Source organism: Schistocerca nitens, chromosome 9 (assembly GCF_023898315.1).
Source record: "Schistocerca nitens isolate TAMUIC-IGC-003100 chromosome 9, iqSchNite1.1, whole genome shotgun sequence".
NCBI lineage: Eukaryota > Metazoa > Arthropoda > Insecta > Orthoptera > Acrididae > Schistocerca > Schistocerca nitens.
In genome coordinates, this window is record NC_064622.1 from 179,693,927 (window position 1) to 179,718,058 (window position 24,132).

At 42.5% G+C, this 24,132-nt stretch overlaps 1 pseudogene; it reads right to left on the bottom strand.

The window, feature by feature from the left end:
• Positions 1-228: 228 nt before the first annotated feature.
• LOC126204522 (5S ribosomal RNA) lies at positions 229-346 on the bottom strand (annotated as a pseudogene).
• Between the last annotated feature and the right edge of the window lie 23,786 nt (positions 347-24,132).

Genomic DNA, 24,132 nt, shown 5'->3' on the forward strand with positions numbered 1-24,132 from the left:
AATCATCAAACTGAACTAAACTCCGTCCGAACGCACCTGGGAAGGCCCAACGGTGCCTACGACCGCCGTGTCATCCTCACACCACAGGCGTCACTGGATGCGGATATGGAGGGGCCAGTGGTCAGCTCACCGCTCTTCCGGCCGTATATCAGTTTAGGAGACCGGAGCCGCTACTTCTCAATCAAATAGCTCCTTAGTTTGCCTCACAAGGGCTGAGTGCACCCCACTTGCCAACAGCACTCGGCAGACCAGATGGTCACCCATCCAAGTGCTAGCCCAGCTCGATAGCGCTTAACTTCGGTGATCTGACGGGAACCGTTGTTACCACTGCGGTAAGGCCGTTGGCTGATTAATCTCTAGATATCCTTATTTCCGCTCCCTACATTAGAATTTAATACTGACAGTCTTATCATTTTAAAAAAAAAATATTGATATTGATTCTTTCACTTTTTACCGTACTGAAAGTTATATGTATCAAACTTTAAAATATTTTTTTAAAAGTTAATGTTATTTAAATGCCATTAAGTGGATAAATGTTGTTACCTCTTATTTTGGTTTTAGCTCTGTTTCTTCCAAATCCACCAGAAACCAACGCAAAATAATTTTATTTAAAAAAGCGGATAAAGTGTCACTAGAAGCCTTCCTAAGAGACAATCTCCATTCCTTCCGAACTGACTACGCAAATGTAGACGAGATGTGTCTCAAATTCAAAGATATAGTAGCAACAGCAATTGAGAGATTCATACCTCATACATTGGTAAGAGATGGAACTGATCCCCCGTGGTACACAAAACAGGTCCGAACTCTGTTGCAGAGGCAACGGAAGAAGCATGCGAGGTTCAGAAGAACGCGAAATCCCGAAGATTGGCTAAAACTTACAGACGCGCAAAGTTTGGCACGGACTTCAATGCGAGATGCCTTTAATAGGTTCCACAACGGAACATTGTCTTGAAATTTGGCAGAAAATCCGAAGAAATTCTGGTCGTATGTGAAGTACACAAGCGGCAAGACGCAATCAATACCTTCGCTGCGCAGTGCCGATGGTACTGTTACCGACGACTGTGCCGCTAAAGCGGAGTTATTGAACGCAGTTTTCCGAAATTCCTTCACCAGGGAAGATGAATGGAATATTCCAGAATTTGAAACACGAACAGCTGCTAGCATCAGTTTCTTAGAAGTAGATTCCTTAGGAGTTGCGAAGCAACTCAAATCGCTTGATACGGGCAAGTCTTCAGGTCCAGATTGTATACCGATTAGGTTCCTTTCAGATTACGCTGATACAATAGCTCCCTACTTAGCACTCATATACAACCGCTCGCTCACCGATAGATCTGTACCTACAGATTGGAAAATTGCGCAGGTCGCACCAGTATTTAAGAAGGGTAGTAGGAGTAATCCATCTAACTACAGACCTATATCATTGACGTCGGTTTGCAGTACGGTTTTGGGGCATATACTGTATTCAAACATTATGAATCACCTCGAAGGGAACGATCTATTGATGCGTAATCACCATGGTTTCAGAAAACATCGTTCTTGTGCAACGCAGCTAGCTCTTTATTCGCACGAAGTAATGTCCGCTATTGACAGGGGATCTCAAGTTGATTCCGTATTTCTAGATTTCCGGAAAGCTTTTGACACCGTTCCTCACAAGCGACTTCTAATCAAGCTGCGGGCCTATGGGGTATCGTCTCAGTTGTGCGACTGGATTCGTGATTTCCTGTCAGGAAGGTCGCAGTTTGTAGTAATAGATGGCAAATCATCGAGTAAAACTGAAGTGATATCGGGTGTTCTCCAGGGAAGCGTCCTGGGACCTCTGCTGTTCCTGATCTATATGAATGACCTGGGTGACAATCTGAGCAGTTCTCTTAGGTTGTTCGCAGATGATGCTGTAATTTACCGTCTAGTAAGGTCATCCGAAGACCAGTATGAGTTGCAAAGCGATTTAGAAAAGATTGCTGTATGGTGTGGCAGGTGGCAGTTGACGCTAAATAACGAAAAGTGTGAGGTGATCCACATGAGTTCCAAAAGAAATCCGTTGCAATTCGATTACTCGATAAATAACAATTCTCAAGGCTGTCAATTCAACTAAGTACCTGGGTGTAAAAATTACGAACAACTTCAGTTGGAAAGACCACATAGATAATATTTTGTGGAAGGCGAGCCGATGGTTGTGTTTCATTGGCAGAACACTTAGAAGATGCAACAAGTCCACTAAAGAGACAGCTTACACTACACTCGTTCGTCCTCTGTTAGGATATTGCTGCGCGGTGTGGGATCCTTACCAGGTGGGATTGACGGAGGAAATCGAAAGGGTGCAAAAATGGGCAACTCGTTTTGTATTATCACGTAGTAGGGGAGAGAGTGTGGCAGTCATTACAACAAAGACGTTTTTCGTCGCGGCGAGATCTATTTACGAAATTTCAGTCACCAACTTTCTCTTCCGAATGCGAAAATATTTTGTTGAGCCCAACCTACATAGGTAGGAATGATCATCAAAATAAAATAAATCAGAGCTCGAACAGAAAGGTTTAGGTGTTCGTTTTTCCCGCGCGCTGTTCGGGAGTGGAATGGTAGAGAGAGAGTATGATTGTGGTTCGACGAACCCTCTGCCAAGCACTTAAATGTGAATTGCAGAGTAGTCATGTAGATGTAGATGTAGATGTACTGTTGTATCCGCCTGGTAGTCGATTCCTCCGTACACCAGGCAGGCCGTGCGGGTAGCCGCCCCACCAGGGGCTCGCATAAACACCGAGATAATTTCCTCGTGTGGCCTGGGCTATTTACAACGGAGTTACACGTTGCCTTCACAGTGTGCGAGGGCGCCAACCTCACCGACAGGCAGCGTGTCTGTCGGAGCAGAGACCGTAGTCGGCAGGGCACTGTTTTGCCACGTACTCTTGGAGCGCCAACCGGATATCCATCTGCTCCGACTATTTAGGCCATCGTCGTACCGTGCGAAGTCAATCACGCCCTAGTCCTCAGGTCGGCAGTCAGAGCAGTTCCTTCCGGAGCATCAGCCGTTCATTTGCGGCGCTACAAGTTGGCAGTACCAGGAGTTTCATCTAAGCGCTCCAACGCCGACAGACCTGGCCAAGTTCTTCCTGGTCTGCAGTAGCAATACCTCAGCCATCACACACCGGCATCACCGGCCCGGTAACGCTCCAGGCCTTCACGCTGCCAGCTTCCACGACTCTTAGGCTTCGTCGTGTATGTGCATCACAGATAACGTCACAGGTGAGGTACAGGGTGTTCCACACAAAACCGGTAGGTCACACGCTCGATACTCAAGTAAGATAATTGCAGAGTAGTCATGTAGATGTAGATGTAGATGTACTGTTGTATCCGCCTGGTAGTCGATTCCTCCGTACACCAGGCAGGCCGTGCGGGTAGCCGCCCCACCAGGGGCTCGCATAAACACCGAGATAATTTCCTCGTGTGGCCTGGGCTATTTACAACGGAGATGGGCTGCAGATTCCTCGACTTGCGCCATAGGGTGGTGGGGTTTCGGGTTCCGCTGGATAGGTCAGGAGTCCACTACACGCAGCAAGCGGCTACACGGGTAGCAGGGGTTGTGTGGCGTGGACTGGGCGGTTTTTTAGGTTAGATGGCCTCGGGCAAGTACAGAAAGGGCAACAGCCTCAAAGGGTGCGGAGCAAAGTCAGGACATGCGGGGACCAAGCAGCAATCGGTATTGTAATTGTAAACTGTCGAAGCTGCGTTGGTAAAGTACCGGAACTTCAAGCGCTGATAGAAAGCACCGAAGCTGAAATCGTTATAGGTACAGAGAGCTGGCTTAAGCCAGAGATAAATTCTGCCGAAATTTTTACAGAGGTACAGACGGTGTTTAGGAAGGATAGATTGCATGCAACCGGTGGTGGAGTGTTTGTCGCTGTTAGTAGTAGTTTATCCTGTAGTGAATTAGAAGTGGATAGTTCCTGTGAATTATTATGGGTGGAGGTTACACTCAACAACCGAGCTGGGTTAATAATTGGCTCCTTTTACCGACCTCCCGACTCAGCAGCGTTAGTGGCAGAACAACTGAGAGAAAGTTTGGAATACATTTCGCATAAATTTCCTCAGCATGTTATAGTCTTAGGTGGAGATTTCAATTTACCAGATCTAGACTGGGACACTCAGATGTTTAGGACGGGTGGTAGGGACAGAGCATCGAGTGACATTATACTGAGTGCACTATCCGAAAATTACCTCGAGCAATTAAGCAGAGAACCGACTCGTGGAGATAACATCTTGGACCTACTGATAACAAACAGACCCGAACTTCTCGACTCTGTAAGTGCAGAACAGGGAATCAGTGATCATAAGGCCGTTGTAGCATCCCTGAATATGGAAGTTAATAGGAATATAAAAAAAGGGAGGAAGGTTTATCTGTTTAGCAAGAGTAATAGGAGGCAGATTTCAGACCACCTAACAGATCAAAACGAAAATTTCTGTTCCGACACTGATAATGTTGAGTGTTTATGGAAAAAGTTCAAGGCAATCGTAAAATGCGTTTTAGACAGGTACGTGCCGAGTAAAACTGTGAGGGACGGGAAAAACCCACCGTGGTACAACAACAAAGTTAGGAAACTACTGCGAAAGCAAAGAGAGCTTCACTCCAAGTTTAAACGCAGCCAAAACCTCTCAGACAAACAGAAGCTAAGCGATGTCAAAGTTAGCGTAAGAGGGCTATGCGAGAAGCGTTCAGTGAATTCGAAAGTAAAATTCTATGTACAGACTTGACAGAAAATCCTAGGAAGTTCTGGTCTTACGTTAAATCAGTAAGTGGCTCGAAACAGCATATCCAGACACTCCGGGATGATGATGGCATTGAAACAGAGGATGACACGCGTAAAGCTGAAATACTAAACACCTTTTTCCAAAGCTGTTTCACAGAGGAAGACCGCACTGCAGTTCCTTCTCTAAATCCTCGCACAAACGAAAAAATGGCTGACATCGAAATAAGTGTCCAAGGAATAGAAAAGCAACTGGAATCACTCAACAGAGGAAAGTCCACTGGACCTGACGGGATACCAATTCGATTCTACACAGAGTACGCGAAAGAACTTGCCCCCCTTCTAACAGCCGTGTACCGCAAGTCTCTAGAGGAACGGAGGGTTCCAAATGATTGGAAAAGAGCACAGGTAGTCCCAGTCTTCAAGAAGGGTCGTCGAGCAGATGCGCGAAACTATAGACCTATATCTCTGACGTCGATCTGTTGTAGAATTTTAGAACATGTTTTTTGCTCGAGTATCATGTCGTTTTTGGAAACCCAGAATCTACTATGTAGGAATCAACATGGATTCCGGAAACAGCGATCGTGTGAGACCCAACTCGCGTTATTTGTTCATGAGACCCAGAAAATATTAGATACAGGCTCCCAGGTAGATGCTATTTCTCTTGACTTCCGGAAGGCGTTCGATACAGTTCCGCACTGTCGCCTGATAAACAAAGTAAGAGCGTACGGAATATCAGACCAGCTGTGTGGCTGGATTGAAGAGTTTTTAGCAAACAGAACACAGCATGTTGTTATCAATGGAGAGACGTCTACAGACGTTAAGGTAACCTCTGGCGTGCCACAGGGAAGTGTTATGGGACCATTGCTTTTCACAATATATATAAATGACCTAGTAGATAGTGTCGGAAGTTCCATGCGGCTTTTCGCGGATGATGCTGTAGTATACAGAGAAGTTGCAGCATTAGAAAATTGTAGCGAAATGCAGGAAGATCTGCAGCGGATAGGCACTTGGTGCAGGGAGTGGCAACTGTCCCTTAACATAGACAAATGTAATGTATTGCGAATACATAGAAAGAAGGATCCTTTATTGTATGATTATATGATAGCGGAACAAACACTGGTAGCAGTTACTTCTGTAAAATATCTGGGAGTATGCGTGCGGAACGATTTGAAGTGGAATGATCATATAAAATTAATTGTTGGTAAGGCGGGTACCAGGTTGAGATTCATTGGGAGAGTGCTTAGAAAATGTAGTCCAGCAACAAAGGAGGTGGCTTACAAAAAACTCGTTCGACCTATACTTGAGTATTGCTCATCAGTGTGGGATCCGTACCAGATCGGGTTGACGGAGGAGATAGAGAAGATCCAAAGAAGAGCGGCGCGTTTCGTCACAGGGTTATTTGGTAACCGTGATAGCGTTACGGAGATGTTTAATAAACTCAAGTGGCAGACTCTGCAAGTGAGGCGCTCTGCATCGCGGTGTAGCTTGCTCGCCAGGTTTCGAGAGGGTGCGTTTCTGGATGAGGTATCGAGTATATTGCTTCCCCCTACTTATACCTCCCGAGGAGATCACGAATGTAAAATTAGAGAGATTAGAGTGCGCACGGAGGCTTTCAGACAGTCGTTCTTCCCGCGAACCATACGCGACTGGAACAGGAAAGGGAGGTAATGACAGTGGCACGTAAAGTGCCCTCCGCCACACACCGTTGGGTGGCTTGCGGAGTATGAATGTAGATGTAGATGTAGACAATGGACTAACTAAAAGAGAATAGATAATAGTAACGTTAAAAAAATGTAGTTATCTGTTTATAAGAGATGCTGGAAGTGGTGGCCATAAGCATCCAGACATTGCTGACTTCCTGTGGTGACGTTATCATCAACATTCTGTAATTCTGAAGGCGTGATACTGTTAGTTTCTCTAGTAAAGTTCCGTTTAAGATCATCTGTTGCACGAGGACAACATACACTTTGCTTTTCAGTGTGCCCCATAAATAAAAATCGCACGATGTTAAGTCCGGTTATCTTGGGGCCAAAGGCCTCTACTAACAAGACGTCTTCAGGGAACACGTTGGTGATGTGGGCCATATTTTGGATGGATGTGAGAGCGGTTGCTTCATCTTGTTGGAATGCTACATACAGATTCTCTGCATCCGTTAACTGTGCATAGAAAGAGTCAAAGATCTCTAGATACCTGGCATTGTTTAAGGTGTAATTGAAAAAATATGGAGCCAATAATGCGCAAACCGGACAATGCACACCAAACACCTATCTTCTCTGAGTAGAGAGAGTCTACATGCAGAATATGGGGATTGTGCTGCTATCAGTATCTGCAATTCTGGGAATTTACATAACCTGACAAATGAAACCAAGCGTCATTTGACATGAAGTAAAGCAAGAGGTTAGAGTAACAGTAGCTGACGTTAACAGCCAGCTAGAATAATGAGCTCTTTCTTTCTGAACCTTAAATTTCGACTCCTGCACCACACTCACATGACAGGTTTTTAATTTCTTATCTTTTAGTACACGATGACACGAGGTACGAGTTACACCAACCTGCTGCGGAAACCTCCTTACCGACTTGCGACGACTTCTTCTAAAATCCATGCAAATTCTGTCCATAGTGTCAGGGGTCCTGTCTCTCGGTCGTCTATTTCTATGCACATTCTGAACGGATCCTACAGCCTTCCACTTCTTGTAAGATCTTGAATAGTGTTGGTCGTGGGGAGTTTCCTATCAGGATACATTCCTTGATGGAGCCTATCTTTATGTGACAATATCAATTCACTGTTCTAATGCAAACTGTCCCATTTCTGTAATAACTCAACAATACGAGCTTCTCACAACAATTGACGAATGATAACAGAACTGAACTCAACTTTCCGATAAAATGCAGTGTAACCAACATTCGAGACAGTGTTGCTGCCACTTCACAAGGAATTCGACTAGAAATGATTAACCGGTTCTTGGTGCTTACCGGTTTTATGTGGAACACCCATTATTGCTATTGTATCAAGTGCGTGTATATTCATCCAAGGACAATATATGTGAGTTTCGTGTTCTAAATAAAGTTATTCTTTTAAAGTGTCTTGGATCACTCCTCAGGACGAGCATGCTTTAAGCAGCTTATCACTCCCAGATCCACGCTACCTGCCGTTTCAACACAATTTAACTAAAAGAAGAGATCGATTGATGTGACGTGTCCGAAGGTAACAACAACTTCTCGATTTGATAAAGGAGCAAAATGTGAGGGGTAATAATTGTCGAGGGAGTCCAAGGCTTGTATTCAATAAGTAGGTTCAAGTGAGATGTAGATTGCAGCGGTTATTTCAAAACGAAAAAGCTTGCACACGGTAGATTGGCATGGAGAGCTGCATCAAGCCAGTCTTCGTACTGAAGACTACAGCAATGAAATAGACAGTTTTTGATTTACCATAGTTTTAAAAAGTAGATGTTTATGTTTATATAAAATTGGAATGTAGGACCAACCATCTCCGCAGAAATATGGCAACTTCTGATATTATCTAATATCTCTATTTTTCCTATGCTTATTTCATCAGCATTTCCGCCAGTCAGTTGCAACCTGATGATGGCCTAAGCCGAATACACAAAAAAAGTCACTGTAGAACGTAAGAAAGTGACTTTTTCATTTTGTGATATTTATCATGTTCCTTCAAGTATCGGTAGCAAATTCAATTCACGTTATACTTTTGTGATTTCAGTGAATATATTTAGAGGAATAATTTAAGTAGACACACTTTAAAATTTATGTCTGTAAACGAATACGACTTACATTGTAAATTCCGTAGATAAACGGGTTGTAGCAGCTGTTGCTCATGGCCAACCAGTCGCAACAAAACCAAATGATGTTGATGTAGTGATATCTGAAAAATAAGAAATTGTGGATTATCACGACAGTAGAAACTACAAGTTAAAAAAAGACAGTGTTTTACAACAAGTAAACCTACAAACATTTTTAGCTTTTATAGAATCTCTGAATCCAACTGACATAGTAATAGAAATAATAGCTGGATAGTAACGAAAATATTCGCTATTTAAGTGAAATAATGCAGATAATGCCTGTGCAATAAATCGAAGATGATGATAAACATGCATGAAACAATGACTGATGCTGTTTTAATAGATGAAATAGTGTTTCAAGGTCATATAAGGGTATATACTTAATATCTGTAATAATGATATTAATTGGAATTTGGTGACTCATATACACAAAGATATTATAATATCAAAACCAGTATAACAGTAAACCCATAAAGTAAAATAAGGATAAAAATAAAGAAAACCCACTGAGGATGCCGTAACAATGCTGGATATGTTTGGGTCTATACGGGAAAACAGTGTTTTGCGCAACAGGTGGTTCTTACATCCAGTAATCAAAACCACTATATTACATATTGCACGTAATACTGAAAGAAAATTATGATTCGCAAAGTGTACTTCGGTACTTCTGTTTCAAACAATTTGTGTTTGATTTTCGTAAAACTAAGACAAAAGTGACGGCCTTGTGGGTTAACGTTTTGGTCTAAATTAAAACTACTCGGGGCATTATGATTTTGGAACAAGTATTATATGTCATTTATTTGGTACATCCAACTGGGTGCATTTGGAAATTTTATTGTGGCAACGTTCACAACGCACTGTAAAGTAAGACTAGACGGTAAGCATGGTATATTTTTATACCATAATGAATCCCCCAACTCTTCTTCTTGCGAGCGAATGCAGTGTGGCTATAAAACGTATTGCCGGCCGGGGTGGCCGAGCAGTTCTAGGCGCTACAGTCTGGAACCGAGCGACAGCTACGGTCGCAGCTTCGAATCCTGTGTGTGATGTCCTTAGGTTAGTTAGGTTTAAGTAGTTCTAACTTCTAGGGGACTGATGACCTCAGATGTTAAGTCCCATAGTGCTCAGAGCCATAAGAACCATTAAAACGTATTTATCAAATACAAAGAATAATTTCTGGGAGGAACTGGTCGTTACATCGTAAAGGGAGCTCTGCGATAAGTGGTACTTGTGGAGGCAATCCGATATAGACCACACTACACGGTACCGTGTGAGTGCGGGAAAATTTACATTGGCCAAACCATTCGTACCGTCAACGACAGGTACATTGAACATCATCGCCATACGCTATTATTATAGCCAGGTAAATCTGCGGTGGCTGAGCATTGCCTTACAGAGGGACACAGGATGCTATACAATGAGACGGACGTAGCTGCAAATGCTTCGCGGTACTGGGATTGTGTTTTAAAAGAATCTGTCGAAATCAGACTAACAGATAATATCATTAATCGTGATAATGGATACCCGCAAAGTAAAACATGGAATCCTGTTTTATCAGATATGAAGAAACAACGGCATCTGAATCGGTCGGCTATGAATAATCATTTGTAACGATGTATCGTTTTCAACAGTATTCACTGCCGGAGGCGCTGCAACTCTCTTTGCGCTAGGGGGCAGCAAGAATGATTGAGCGCGTGCGCCCTGTAATTAGCGCATGCGCAGTTGTACTTCCGATGTATATAAAGGTGCAGTCATTTGCGAGTGAAATCAGTTCTCGGCGAGAGCAGCGTAGCTTTTCTCACCTGATGATGGCGGTCATGTGGATCTCTGAAATATTGTGTTCAGATGACAATTTGATCCGGCTGGAAACGCGACAAGAATTTGAAACACTACATGGTAGATGACGAGCGGCGGTCCTCGTTAGTATTAACTTTAATACAGCATGTAGAAAAGATATAAGACGACCTAGGAAGTCACTAGCAGACTACCTGTGTAAATGAAGAGGATAAACAAGTGTCAGTGCTTTCTACTGAGTTACGGTGCGCTAGCGCACTGTTTTGAGTGAGCGTAAGAAAGAGTGCAACCTCGAACGGAACATTGCGCCATGCGAGTATGTTTATCGAAAACTGTGGACTAGGGGTCTGGAATTATGGTTTCATTTAGGTAAACTAGATGTAACTCCTAAAAGTATTTCTAGCAGTGAAAATAGCGGTACTTAAAATGTGGTGACACCATACAAGAAATAAACATGTGTAACAATATAATTTATGTCTTCTAATGCCCTCACGTATGCATGAAAGATATTAAAGAAAAAAGGTGTCTGAGCTGTTACCAACGTGATTTATGATGTATTTGTAGATAGGTGTCGAAAAAAGTGTTGCATATGAAAAAAATATGAAGAGAAGCTAGATATTGTATCAACTGTAAAGGTAAAGCGAATTTGTAATACCTACAGTTCTGTAACCTGCTTTCAATAAGCAATACAACACATTTTTTTTCTGAAAGCAGGTTGGTTTTATTCAGGATTCCAATGCACCATAAAATTCCCCGCACCTTTGGCTACAAAAGCTATTTTGCAACATAATCTACATCGAATGCGACGGCCTTACGGAACGCCATGTAACTGGGAGAGTCTTATGCCCGCCTCGAGATGACTGGGTGTTAGTGTTGTCCTCATCATTTCATCATCATTCATGAAAGTGGCGAGATTGGATCTGAGCAAAGGTTGTGAATTTGTACGGGCGCTGATAACTACGCAATTGAGTGCCCCACAAATCAAACATCATCATCATCATCATCATCATCATCATCATCGTCATCTTCATCATCATTTATGTCCGCATGGCACCACTCAGCTGGTCGACGTCAGAGCCAATGTCTTGCTGCATCAATAACCTCTCCATTATCCAAGTACTGCTTAGCACGGTGTGCAAACTTCATTGGGCCAAACAGCTGAAAGATGGAAGGTATGACATGCGGGGTGGATGAGGAAGAAGAGTCCAGTGAAGTATTGTGAGCTCCTGTCGGCCGCCGAGGTGGCCGAGCGGTTCTAGGCGCTACAGTCTGGAACCGCGCTACCGCTACGGCCGCACGTTTGATCATTCCTCGGGCATGGATGTGTGTGATGTCATTAGGTTAGTTAGGTTCAAGTAGTTCTAAGTTCTAGGGGACTGATGACATCAGATGTTAAGTCCCATAGTGCTCAGAGCCATTTGAACCGGCCGGCCGCGGTGGTCTCGCGGTTCTAGGCGCGCAGTCCGGAACCGTGCGACTGCTACGGTCGCAGGTTCGAATCCTGCCTCGGGCATGGCTGTGTGTGATGTCCTTAGGTTAGTTAGGTTTAAGTAGTTCTAAGTTCTAGGGGACTGATGACCACAGCAGTTGAGTCCCATAGTGCTCAGAGCCATTTGAACCTCTCAGCTGCGTAGACTTGAGCGAGGCCTTGCGATGCCACGGAGAAGGAGAAGTTCGTTTGCATTTTTGTGGCGACGAACACACTGAAATCGTTTCTTCAACTTCCTGAAGGTACAAGAGGGAGAACACCATACAGACCGTAGCCATGACTTTACCGGTTGAGCATGCTGTTTTGAGTTTTTTCTTCAGAGGAGGTTACCGTTTTGTTTCCGGTTCGAAGTGATGGACCCACTTTTCATCGCCATGACGATGTTCGACAAAAGATTCTCACGATCAGCCTTATACCGCGCAAATAATTCCGCCCATTTGGTCCTTCGTTGCTCTTTATGGTCTGCTGCTAGGCGACGAGAAACCCAGTTGGTACACACCTTTGAGTATCGCAACTTGTGGACATGTGTACCAGCGCCACTGACAGAGACGTCCAGTAATCGTGCAACGAGATGTCTGAGTGTGATCCGTCAGTCACCTCAAATGAGAGTGTCCACACGTTCCAACATTGCATGCGGGAGATCGTACAGGTTTGCGTGACCTTGTGATGATGACAGGTGTCTCACCCAACGACTCACCGTGCTTTTGTTCACGGCAAGGTCGCCATAGACATCCTGCAAGCGCTTATCTATCTGCGATGCTCAGGTTTTGCGTCGAAAGAAACTCAGTAACAGCTCTCTGCTTGGAACCCACCTCTGCCACAGACGTCATTTTTAAGGCTACGTGTTGCGCCGCCACCTATCGGAACTTCATAAAACGACAGAGGCTGGAGTGGGAATATTCCACGATGTTCTACAACAAATTCAGCATTTTTTCAACCGAAATTGACTAAGAAAAAATAAATTCTGCATTACTTATTGAACTCCCCTCCTACTTATGTATGAACTATAGACATGCAAAATACTGTGCTGGCTTTTACGTATTCCTGAAGAGCCACTTTTGTTTATTTAGTGGTTAATTTTCAGATATGTGCATAAGATACGTGCATAATGACAATAGTGATATTTTGAAGAAGCCACCCTGTATTGTCATCAAATTTTACGAATAAACCTAGAGTTTGTGTTGTTTCATTTTATTAATTAAAGAATAAAGTCGTATGTCATTGTATATGGAATAAGACAACCACCTAAATGTGAGACATACTACAGAAAATTTACGTAGAATGTTCTGTTTTAAGCCTAAATGATTAGTGTACATGATTACGATAAGTGTCCTAATTATTCATGTCTTCCTTACTTCTGGCAGAGAGGGGTGAAGAGAGATATGGTAAGTAGCAAGGTAATCACATGCCACCACCAGCACCAGCACGAAATGCAATGCTGGTAATAAAATATGCGAAATGTTCTTTTATTTAGAGCAATTATCAGTTTAAAGTCGATCTACAGAGGCAATCAGCTTTGAAAATTTAATGCGAATTAAAGCCTCGGAACACTCAAGAACAAGATTTCTCTGAACGGTACTTGTGCACGGCTAAAAAATTGAGGAAAGCTCGAATGATATTTCCACAATCTCTGTCAGGGTGCTTTTATTAACATGACGAGTTTAGAGGTCTGTAGCCAAAAATCGGTCATCGACATGATACAGTGCAGCTGGTCGTGCTTGTTGTATGTTACTACCATTTGCACAAGTTCATACACCGGAAAGAATTGTAACCTCTATCCTTTTATGGAAGTAAAACAAATTGTTATCAAGATTTTAGAATTACATTTCAAATGTCACATGGGAAAGTGATGGTTAATAGACCTAGCTGCGTTGCCTAAAACTAATACGTGACTCTTTTCTCTATCTAATTTTAAACGAAAGCGTTGCTTTGAAAGAACAGCAGTTCATACAATGTACTTCGTTTACTGAGTTCGTAACACACTTCGTCAGAATAGTTAGGCCCCACTATGCTCATACTAGCAGTTAAATTTAGTTCCCCTTTCACACTGAAGGATGTCATTGCTGTACCGAATTTCCTAATTAACGTATCACGATATAAAAGTACACGATAACCATGATAATTATTTAAGTATTAATATAGCCCACCAACAGGTTATTTAATAAAACTGACGATACTGATTTGACCACTGGTTTCGATTGCAATTACGCGCACGCTTCACGAATGAACCGATGAAGCTCTCACTGTTACCCTACCATTCGACTAGAAACTATCAAACTGATAATTCATCAACATGCGCAAACTGTTCACACACTCAAAGAAAGAAAGGAAGGAAGAAAGAAAGAAAGGAAAAAAAGATAAAACCGTTACACCATGAAGAAATCATCCGAATGAGATGAAAATCGGTAGGCGTGATGTACAGTCTTAGACAATAAAACTGACCGCCGGCCGGCCGCCACAGAGACTAAGTCCGAGTCATTCACTTAAGGTGGCCAATAAAACTGACCGCCCCTGACAACTCTAAGTCCGGCCATATGCACAATCTGGCAACACTGTAAGATGCGGAAGTGTTAGGAGGAAGTATTATCTACTTCCGAGACGTTGTCGGACTATGTGAGCCCGTGGTCTAGTGGCAAGCGTCGTGCGTTCTGAGCTTATAGTCGCCTGTTCGCGTCCAACTTTTTTCTTTTTTTTTTTTTTTCTCCACAGTCGGTCTAAAGTTATGAGTCTGACTGAACATCAAAGATAATTCGCTTAACATTCTACCCACCAGCAATAACAAGTATTCCAGAAACAATTCCGCAGGACAGATCGTGGCTGCGTCGCGATCATAACAGCTTACGCTCGAGCGTTTCCTCGCGCTGCAGCGGCTACCGGCCACCGGCCAGGCGCCACCCGCCGCCTGAAATCCGGCACCGCTCAGGTGAACGCGGCGCGACGCTGTCAGTGTATGTATCAACTGTCATTTTCGAATTTGAAGTTCTAGTTATCATCTTGCAGTTAAGCATTGGATTTTGCATACTTGAGAATCATGAACTACAGTTAAGCATTGTAAAATTGAGTCGCAAGTGGAAATAGGTGTAACATCTGCAACACAACGTTTACTTTTGGTATAACAGAGGGGTGAATGCAGAGGAGGCAGCTAGAAAGATTTGAATTGTGTGTGGAGCGAGTGCTTTTGGGAAAAATACGCCAGAAAAAGATATTCTTGTTTCAACAAAGATCGTTCTGGCATCAATGATTTTCCACATTAAGCAAGTCTCGACTACTGATATATGTGATAGATTACCATTTTACCATCATGCGACATTTGCATTCAACAGGCAAAGTTCAGAAGTCTGGTGTACGAGTACTACATGCTCTAATTCGAAACAACAAAAATCAACGGAGTGACTATTACTTAACATCATCAGGTCGCTCATTGAGCATACGTATGCAGTACTGTAACTGGTACGTGTTATGATGCCTTTATCATTAGCTTCCTAAGAAGAAATGAAAGGCTGAGCCCCTCCAAAAGACATAAACTCGAGCAAAGAGTAGTGTGAACATAATATTTTACATCTGATAGCTCCAAAAGTGAGTTTTGGGCTACGAATTCTACCAAAACACAGCTGGAATTTATTGCCAACAACTGAGACACCTTTCGGTCTCAGCGTAAGAAAATCGAGCAACACAACTACATCACATGTTCTACTGCATGATAACGCACTTCTTGATTTGAGAAACAAAACTATCCAGGAGATTGAAATTAAAGTCGTCTCTCAGGCACTTGTATTGATAGAGAAGTCCTCTCTCAAGCACTTGTCCCTCTCGTCATATATTCGTTAAGTTTTACCTTTCCCGCTCTTGATCGATCAACCGTCGACGCAATTCATTTCTAGACGAAAATACTCTTAAAACTACTCTGGTATAATTATATCGTTGAAACCAGTAGGTTTCTACTGGCGTAGAATTTGTAAACAACTTTAGCATTGTCAGATCGTTTTAGATATCGTGAAAGAAAATTCTTTTGCTGATTAATTTCTCATTGATGATTACTGTTGCGTTTAGTAAACTATCGGAAAATCCAATTAAAATATTCACTGTACTAATACAAAATAAATTCAGCTTACTACAGAAACATCACGACGGCAGACTATCTTAATAAAGCATTAAGTATCTGTGAGACGATTGAGCGTATTTTAACACGAATTAGTAGGACATTACCGACTTTTGACTTCGAAAAGATCCGTATTTACTTCATTTCCTGTATCATCCGCTATTATTATGAAAAGTGGCATTTCATAGATATAATTATGTATTCACAACAACAAAAAATATGTCGTCATTATGAATTTGGCAGTACCGTAAGGTTTTCGCTCTGACACTAAGGGTTACTGAAAGTAGCAAGGCGCGTTGTCTTACGATTCCCTTATTGCGTTTGTATCTGCCTGCTTGTAGCTCTGCTACAAAAGAATTAAAAATCTGGCTTTCAGCGAGTCTCGAAAGGCGAACGAAAGCAGCTTGCACCTGGTAGCCAAACATGTTTCTTGGGAACAGGCTACTTCCTAAGTGGGAAGACATTCTTTTGTGGTTGAATTGTTGGCAAATGTCAGTCAGACGTGTGCTGTTGGTCTAAGCGTTTCGGTGTGTTGAATTTGTACCAATGATTTTTCTACAGGTTTTTTCTGTCCCAAATAGAGAGTTGAAGCCTCCCATTAGTATTTTCACGTCATCTTGGTAAATTTTGCTCATAGTATTTTAGAGTGTGTTCCACAATTTTTCGACATTTTCGGTGTTTTCCTTATTTTCGATGTTGGTGGGGGCATGTGCATTTATGAGTGTATATTTTTTATAGGGGCTCTGAATGAGCATAGTCATAACTCGATTGTTGATGGGTGTGATTTCTTCGACAGAGTTGTTGATAGATCTGTGTTCGAGAAATGCAATGCCGAGGATTGGTGCGAGTTTCGCTACCTTTTGTTGTATTTTGAAGATGCCATGGTTTCCGTAATGCAAGTTTTAATTGTCAATTAATCGTGGTTCTTGAAGAGCAAGGATGAGAATTTTTTGGCGGACGATTTCTTTTGTGAGATTATTTAGGTTTCTTGTTTGGATCAATGTATCGATGTTTAGTTTTCAAATGAATGTTTTCTGCTTGTAGGGAAATTTACCAGAGATCTTCGATATTCTCTGCCGTGCTAACCTGGACTCCCCAGAGTGCGAAAATCCAACTGCCGCCTATCGGTGGCCAGGTTGTGTACCACCTGGGATAAAGTTACCTTTGTTTGCATAGTTCATGTTTTCTTGTGTTTCATTGGTTTGGCCTGGGTGATACCAGGACCGGACAGGACCAGAGGGTGTTGAAGCCTTTGGAAGCAAATATTTTCAGCCAAGCTCATTGAGCTAACAGACGGTGACCAGAGTAGCGGTGATTTTCACTCAGATGTGTCTGGATTTTGGGTTCAACGGATTGAGTAGCCGTTCAGGATTGTGTTAGTATTTGGTTCACCACAAGTATTTGATTTCCACGGTACCATCCATATGGGGGAGGGTTTCCCCTATCGGCCACACGGGATTTTTATTATTATTATTATTGTCATTATGTCATCAGCAAATCCGATATGGTGTATCTTCCCTCCACTGAAATAGATGTGTGTTGTTCGATTCAGTATTTCCATCACATAAACATGGTTTATAATTACGTTACATTGCTGCTAGTAGACATATTTCTCACTTTTTCTTAGACAGTTGCTAGCTGTTACCCCATCATAGGAATTTATGTGCGCAGCATTGTTGCAATACAGACGTTCAAATTATCCGATTTCTGTAATTTCATTTCGATACAAGATCGTCCTAATCGGATTCAGCCAGTCAGTCTTAATGTGGCTATCCGACTACGACGCTCATCATATGATAGACTGGGTGAACCACATTCTTAATCGGACTGTTGAATCCAGATCACTTATCTATGACAGGGAATGAATTCTTAAACACTGTGCTTATTACAAATACGTTATTTAAATATAAATATATGATCTAACGACATAACAATGTATTTACAGGAGCAGAGACCCATCCATCATAGTAGAGCAGTGCGAGATTGATTTCAGGGCCAAGAGAGGATGAAGCTGTAGCCGTTTGTTCCACGATCACCGAACATCAACCAGATAGAGAATATGTGGGCAGAGGTAACAAGGTCATTGCCATGTGTCCCTACAAATGCAAGCGACCTTTGGACGAATATAGAAAACGTATGGTGGGAAGTAAACCATCACGCTACACTGTCGACGATTTAATGAAATCAATTTCCCTACGCCCTCGAGAAATCTTACGTAATGATCGTGGGTGGGTTGGTTACTAAAAGTATACTCGTCCACAAAGCCCATGTGGACAGTTATCTGATAATCGGTCAAGCTTTGCTTTGTCGCAGCCCTTTAGCATACATCAAGTCCATTTACTTTCAGTCCCCTCCTTACAATTCTTGCAGTGCAAGGTAATTGAAAAATCTCATCTACTCGACGCCAACTGAGGAACTGACTGGTGCATGTGTTGTTCAACACACAGTAGTTGTCACCCTCACAGGAATCAATGACTGTGTGTGTGTGTGTGTGTGTGTTTTCGTGTTAACGCACGATGTGAATCAATACTATTAACATTAGAGAGACAACCAACAATAAATATTGCATCAAATATGACTGTAAAGTATTTTAATGCGATGGGAAGCTACAAACTGAATTTTTACCCATCCCACGTCCTGCGTATTCCGTTAAGTAAGATCTATTAACTCCATAGTATCGTTAGCAGAGACAGTGCGCTCTTGTTGTCGAGGCTCGCGACAAGTGCAGCGATTAGCAGTGCCCAATGCCGCCGCGATTTGTTTATGTTGGCTGAGCGTGGACATTGCAGCAGACGCTTCGCCCTAAACAGAAAGAAATCACCTTGGCCCTGACTCCAGTGAGCGGATATCACTGCCTGCGTGTTCTTATAGTAACCAACGTGAGACTCTACTCACAGGTGCCATGGAGCAATTGCAACGGGTATCATGTCATTAGTCATCAGAATATTAACCAGTGATGAAACGTCCACTCTATTTGAATCCCAAGACAATAGGAACCTTGTCACAAAGGAATGTGAGGTGATATCAAAACTTATCCAACATACAAAAATTAACTGCAGGGCTTTCATGTTTGCAGTAATAGCACACAAGGAAATATTATGTCTTGGAAGCGTATATTTCATTTCCTCTTCTCATATTAACGCCCTTGTTTTAATATGAAGTGAGAAAATAAACACGAAAAACTAAAGTTCCTGAGAAGCATATAAGTCATTTCCTCGTCTCATATCACAACTTTTGTTTTAGTATTAAGTAAAAAAATAAACAGTTTAGAGTTCTGAAGCATAATATGACACCAGATTCTTATCGTAGGCGCTATCGGAAACGCCAAAAGCCGGGAGCTGTCCATTCTTTCATCCAACAGTCTGTTTCCTTTCATGTATTTATTCCTCCCGCTAGGAGATTATTATTTAAGGACTTGTGGGCATCAAGTTCTTCAGCAGAACAAGCCTTATGTTATTGTGCTAATTACCGTATGGAAAAAATGCAACAAAGACGAGTTCCGCTAGAGCAGTGAGGTTATTTGCACATGTGTGTATTCAGCAATGACTGCCAGCTGCCACAACACTTCACAGAATCCTTGCGGCAGGCAACACAACTGTGCGTGCACTTCAGACTTCATTCAGTGAGACGTCAGGAGATGGATGAAAACGTCAAATTAACGTCGCTTTCCGAGTCGTATTCAATCCAGAATGAGGTGTTATTAAGGTAGTTGGGTGATCTAGCAATTCCACTTTTATGATTCCCATATGAGTATTTCGATAGCCAAAAGAACCCGTTAGTGTGAAACTATCGGGAACTGCATTATATCAAACTGCAAGAACTTCAGACAATACGTGGACTCTACTCTTCGCTGGGTGACCTATTACTGTTATTTAGCATTCTCCCCGTCCTAGTAAAATGGTTCAAATGGTTCTGAGCACTATTGGACTTAACATCTGTGGTCATCAGTCCCCTAGAACTTAGGTTACTTAGGTTTAAGTAGTTCTAAGGACATCACACACATCCATGCCCGAGTCAGGATTCGAACCTGCGACCGTAGCAGTCGCGTGGTTCCGGACTGAGCGCCTAGAACCGCTAGACCACCGCGGCCGGCCACGTGCTAGTCGTAATGCAAATGGAACTTCAGAGGCGCTTTCCGCTATTCTTGACAAACATCAGTAACCTGTAATCACTGAGAGTCACAACTGCGTTCTAGGCGCTCAGTCAGGAACCGCGCGACTGCTACGGTCGCAGGTTCGAATCCTGCCTCGGGCATGGATGTGTGTGATGTCCTTAGGTTAGTTAGGTTTAAGTAGTTCTAAGTTCTAGTGGACTTATGACCACAGATGTTGAGTCCCATAGTGCTCAGAGCCATTTGAACCATTTGTCACAACTGCGTGATGATAATGGTTCAGGTTGTCAGTAGTTGTGGTGGTGTTACGTTGTCAAACTGCTTACAGTAACGTTAATGGTGGCGCACATACTTTAGCGCTGACTACCTACTTAAGTAAAGATAGTGTTGTGGCGTCGTCGCTTGTCTTTATTTGGCCTCAGCTTGAGTAATCCGATTTAACGAACATGGTACTCCAATCGCGGGCTCCTAATAAAGTATGACTGCAGAGGTTATCGTGCGGATATTACATTAATTCTGCAATGAAATGCTTAACAAATCTTACCCTCAGATATGCAGCTGGAATGACTAATTACACAGGTACTCCATGTTGCACTAAGTGATCAGTTCGCTGCAATCCTGCTTGTACTGTTCGTAAATACTCGTATACTTCAGAAATGGTTCTAATGGCTCTGAGCACTATGGGACTTAACTTCTGAGGTTATCAGTCCGCTAGAACTTAGAACTACTTAAACCTAACTAGCCTAAGGACCTCAGACACACCATGTCCGAGACAGGACTCGAACCTGCGACCGTAGCGGTCGCGCGGTTCCAGACTGTAGCGCCCAGAACCGCACGGCCACTCCGGCCGGCTTGCCATATGAACCATTTGAACTATTTAACACAAAATGACATTAAAAATTTAAGTTATTCACGAGCAGCTAGTTGAGAATATGTATGAACATTAAATGACACGACGAACCGTCTTGTTCTGCATATGGATTCAAACCCAGCTCATGCAGACTAAGCAAAGATTTCGTGACTGACGGAAACTAACAGTCATTCCTGATTATGCATACAGAGAGTGATATACCTCGATTTTAGACAGTATCAGTTAGCAAATATCAACTTTAAATTGCATAACGCAAACATTTTTAACAGACTCGAATTCCTACCCAGCATCTATTGTCCCTGTTAACGAACTACGAGAGATGTTAAATATTGCTTCTTCACAAGTAACTTACTTGAAATGCCGTGAGGTAAAGCTGTGTGTTGGACACGGATTCGAACCCGGAACCTAATCGGATTGCTATCGAAGCACAGTCAAATGTGACATATCGGAATTTCGCGGCAGTAGCTAGATGTTTTAACTGAAATGACGAGACGAAACATTAATTTTTTCCTTCCCAGGACTCCAACCCGGCACCTATCGCTGTTATATTCTAGAGAAAACGAACGTTAAATATGGGTTTGTTGCACCAGCAGTGACATGTGAGCATGTTTGAACTGAAATAATATGACGAAGAGTTCAGCGCTCACTGGGAATAGAGCCCCACACATATCGTTGTTGACTACACACAAAGAGACGTCAGCTACCGAATTTTTCTCCACCAGCTGCTCAGAATAGCATCTTGAACTTACAGTCATCTCGCAAATAGTTCTGTGTCTCACTGGGAGTTAAAAACGTCAGATATCGTTAGTGTTGACAGCGAATGAAAATACATTAAAAATCGAAATTATTATCCACCAACAGATATGTATTATCAAGCTCTAGCATGAGAACACCTAATTAAATCTTTAGTGCCGGGCCAGAATTCGATCCCATTCACGCGTAATATGTGAAGGTGTTGAGGAATCTGCAGTTTTGAACAAACAACAAATTGTAGCCGAGCTGTATTGCCACGAAGGGACCAAATTCCGCGTTAAGGGCGGTCTGAGTTGCATTCCCAGTTCAGAACCAATTTTATCGACATACAGAAGCTCAAATAAAAGATGGAATAAGTGTCCTGTGACCATACATAGCGTTTGTGTCGTCACTTGAAATAAATAACTAGTATAAGAAAGGTTACTGGTGATAGAGTTTCTACATGTCGCCACTCCAGACTTTATTGTGGTTCAACCTACCGTCTACTTGGTAAAGAAGGAATATCATCTTTAATGTGAATTTCCAGACCACGCAGCCAATATATCTCCTTCACTTGGTGTAGCCAGGAGAGAATGGAATCTGTCTCTCCCTATCTAAAATCATTGACAGAAGTGGGAATCGAACCCAGACCATAGGTATAACAACCTACCATCCGTCCAACAGACCACGAAATCCTCTTCTCTGCGAGTCATTTTTCTATCGTAACGCAGTTGCGCCACACTGGATGAAAATTCTGACACACAGGCTCCCTGTAGTAATTTGCAGCATGTTCAGTAAATTCATTTACTTGGTTGACCGAATCACCATGAACTAGCTGCCTCGCCTACCCAGTGCATACATTCGACTATTTTGTAATCACAGAAATAAAATCACGTAACTGCCACCTACACACAACTGCCAACAGTGTAGGAGGCAGAAGTTTAAATAGGAAGTGTTCCTTTCCACTTGAGCTTTCTATTGCGCTATCTGTTACTAGAAAACGTCGTTCAGTCCAAAAGAAAAGCTGTAACTGTTTGTCTCCCAGAAGTCAAGACCTGGCCATATGCATAATCTCACAGTGCTGTGGAATCCAAAAGTTCTGGAGGAATAGTTGCCGAGCTCTGGAGCTGTTGTAGCTACGTGTCAGCTTGTAGCATAGATAAGATGTCGCGAGTTCGAATACATTCAGTGCTACATTTTTTAAAACGCAATTCTGCTCTCTGCTGAAGTTATCAATCTAATGGAACTTTGAACATAATTCCCTTCACTTCTCAACCCAAAGTAGTCGCATGTGGAAAAAGGACTAACTACTGTGACATTTTGTTCTATTCAGGTTTAATAGACAGCAGGCAGCAGATACATCTCGAAGATGTGCAGGGAGAGCGCATCGTGCCATAATATGTCAGAAAAGTATTTTCTACATTAGCCGTCGTGTGGTAGTGATATTTTAGTCTTCTTCAAACTTTGTTTGACAGCTTTAACTCAGAACAAGTTTTCTACATGCATGTAATCAATAAACTGCATGTGCATTGTCAGACTGTCATAGGTAACATCAGAGAATTCGCATATATCGTTGATGATTAATGTCTCTCTCATGTTTACTATTGTTTTAACAACACTAAAGGAAACCTTACGAAAATTGTGCACTGTATTATAAGAAATGAAATAAAACTAACCATGATAACCTTACGACGAAAGTATCTGTACACAAGCATGCCTCTATCGACACGAATTAGTAAAATACTACTCACTTAGATTTTGATTGGGTCTGTGTTTAATTGGTATGCTGTGTCATACTTAAGAGGGATGCAAATGTGGCATTTCATAAATATAGTTACGTATTCCTAGAAACCCAAAATTCGCTTGTCAGCAGTGGAAAGAGGCGTTACCTGTTGTGCAGCATTGTAAGTTTTTCAACATTGCACTATGAGCTGAAAGCATTTTCTTGCGATTTCCTTATTGATGTTTGATCTGACTGCTTGTAGCTCTTTCACAGAAGGGATAAAAACGTTACCAGTCAGTGAGACTGGAACTGCGAACCGTAAAAGACGCTGTTTCACAGGTCAGCACGTTACCACAGAGCTGGCGAGGAGGTATGGGTCTCAGCTTCCTATTACGACGGCAATAGTAACTAGAACTCGTAAACCGCTATTTAAAGGTCGAGATTAGTTGCGATTTCCTCTTGCAACGACTTTCCTGGGCTGAAAACCGTAAATTTTCAATCTTTTGTTACCCTTCAAGCGATAATAACTCAGATTATTCAATGGAAATGACAGGTAAAATCAAGTGAACTTTGAGGCTTAATTCCGTGCACACCAGGAAGTAACTCGTCGATCACAGAGTTGCCAAACATACGTTGCCTTGTTGCCAAATCTCAGTTACAGTACCAGCAGGAAGAAGACGAACCGATGTGATCCTACAGCGGTCTGGGAAGTGACCGTAGCTGGTGTCTCCATGTCGCGGCTGCTACGGCCTGGAATACGTAATGCGTCTGATTCGC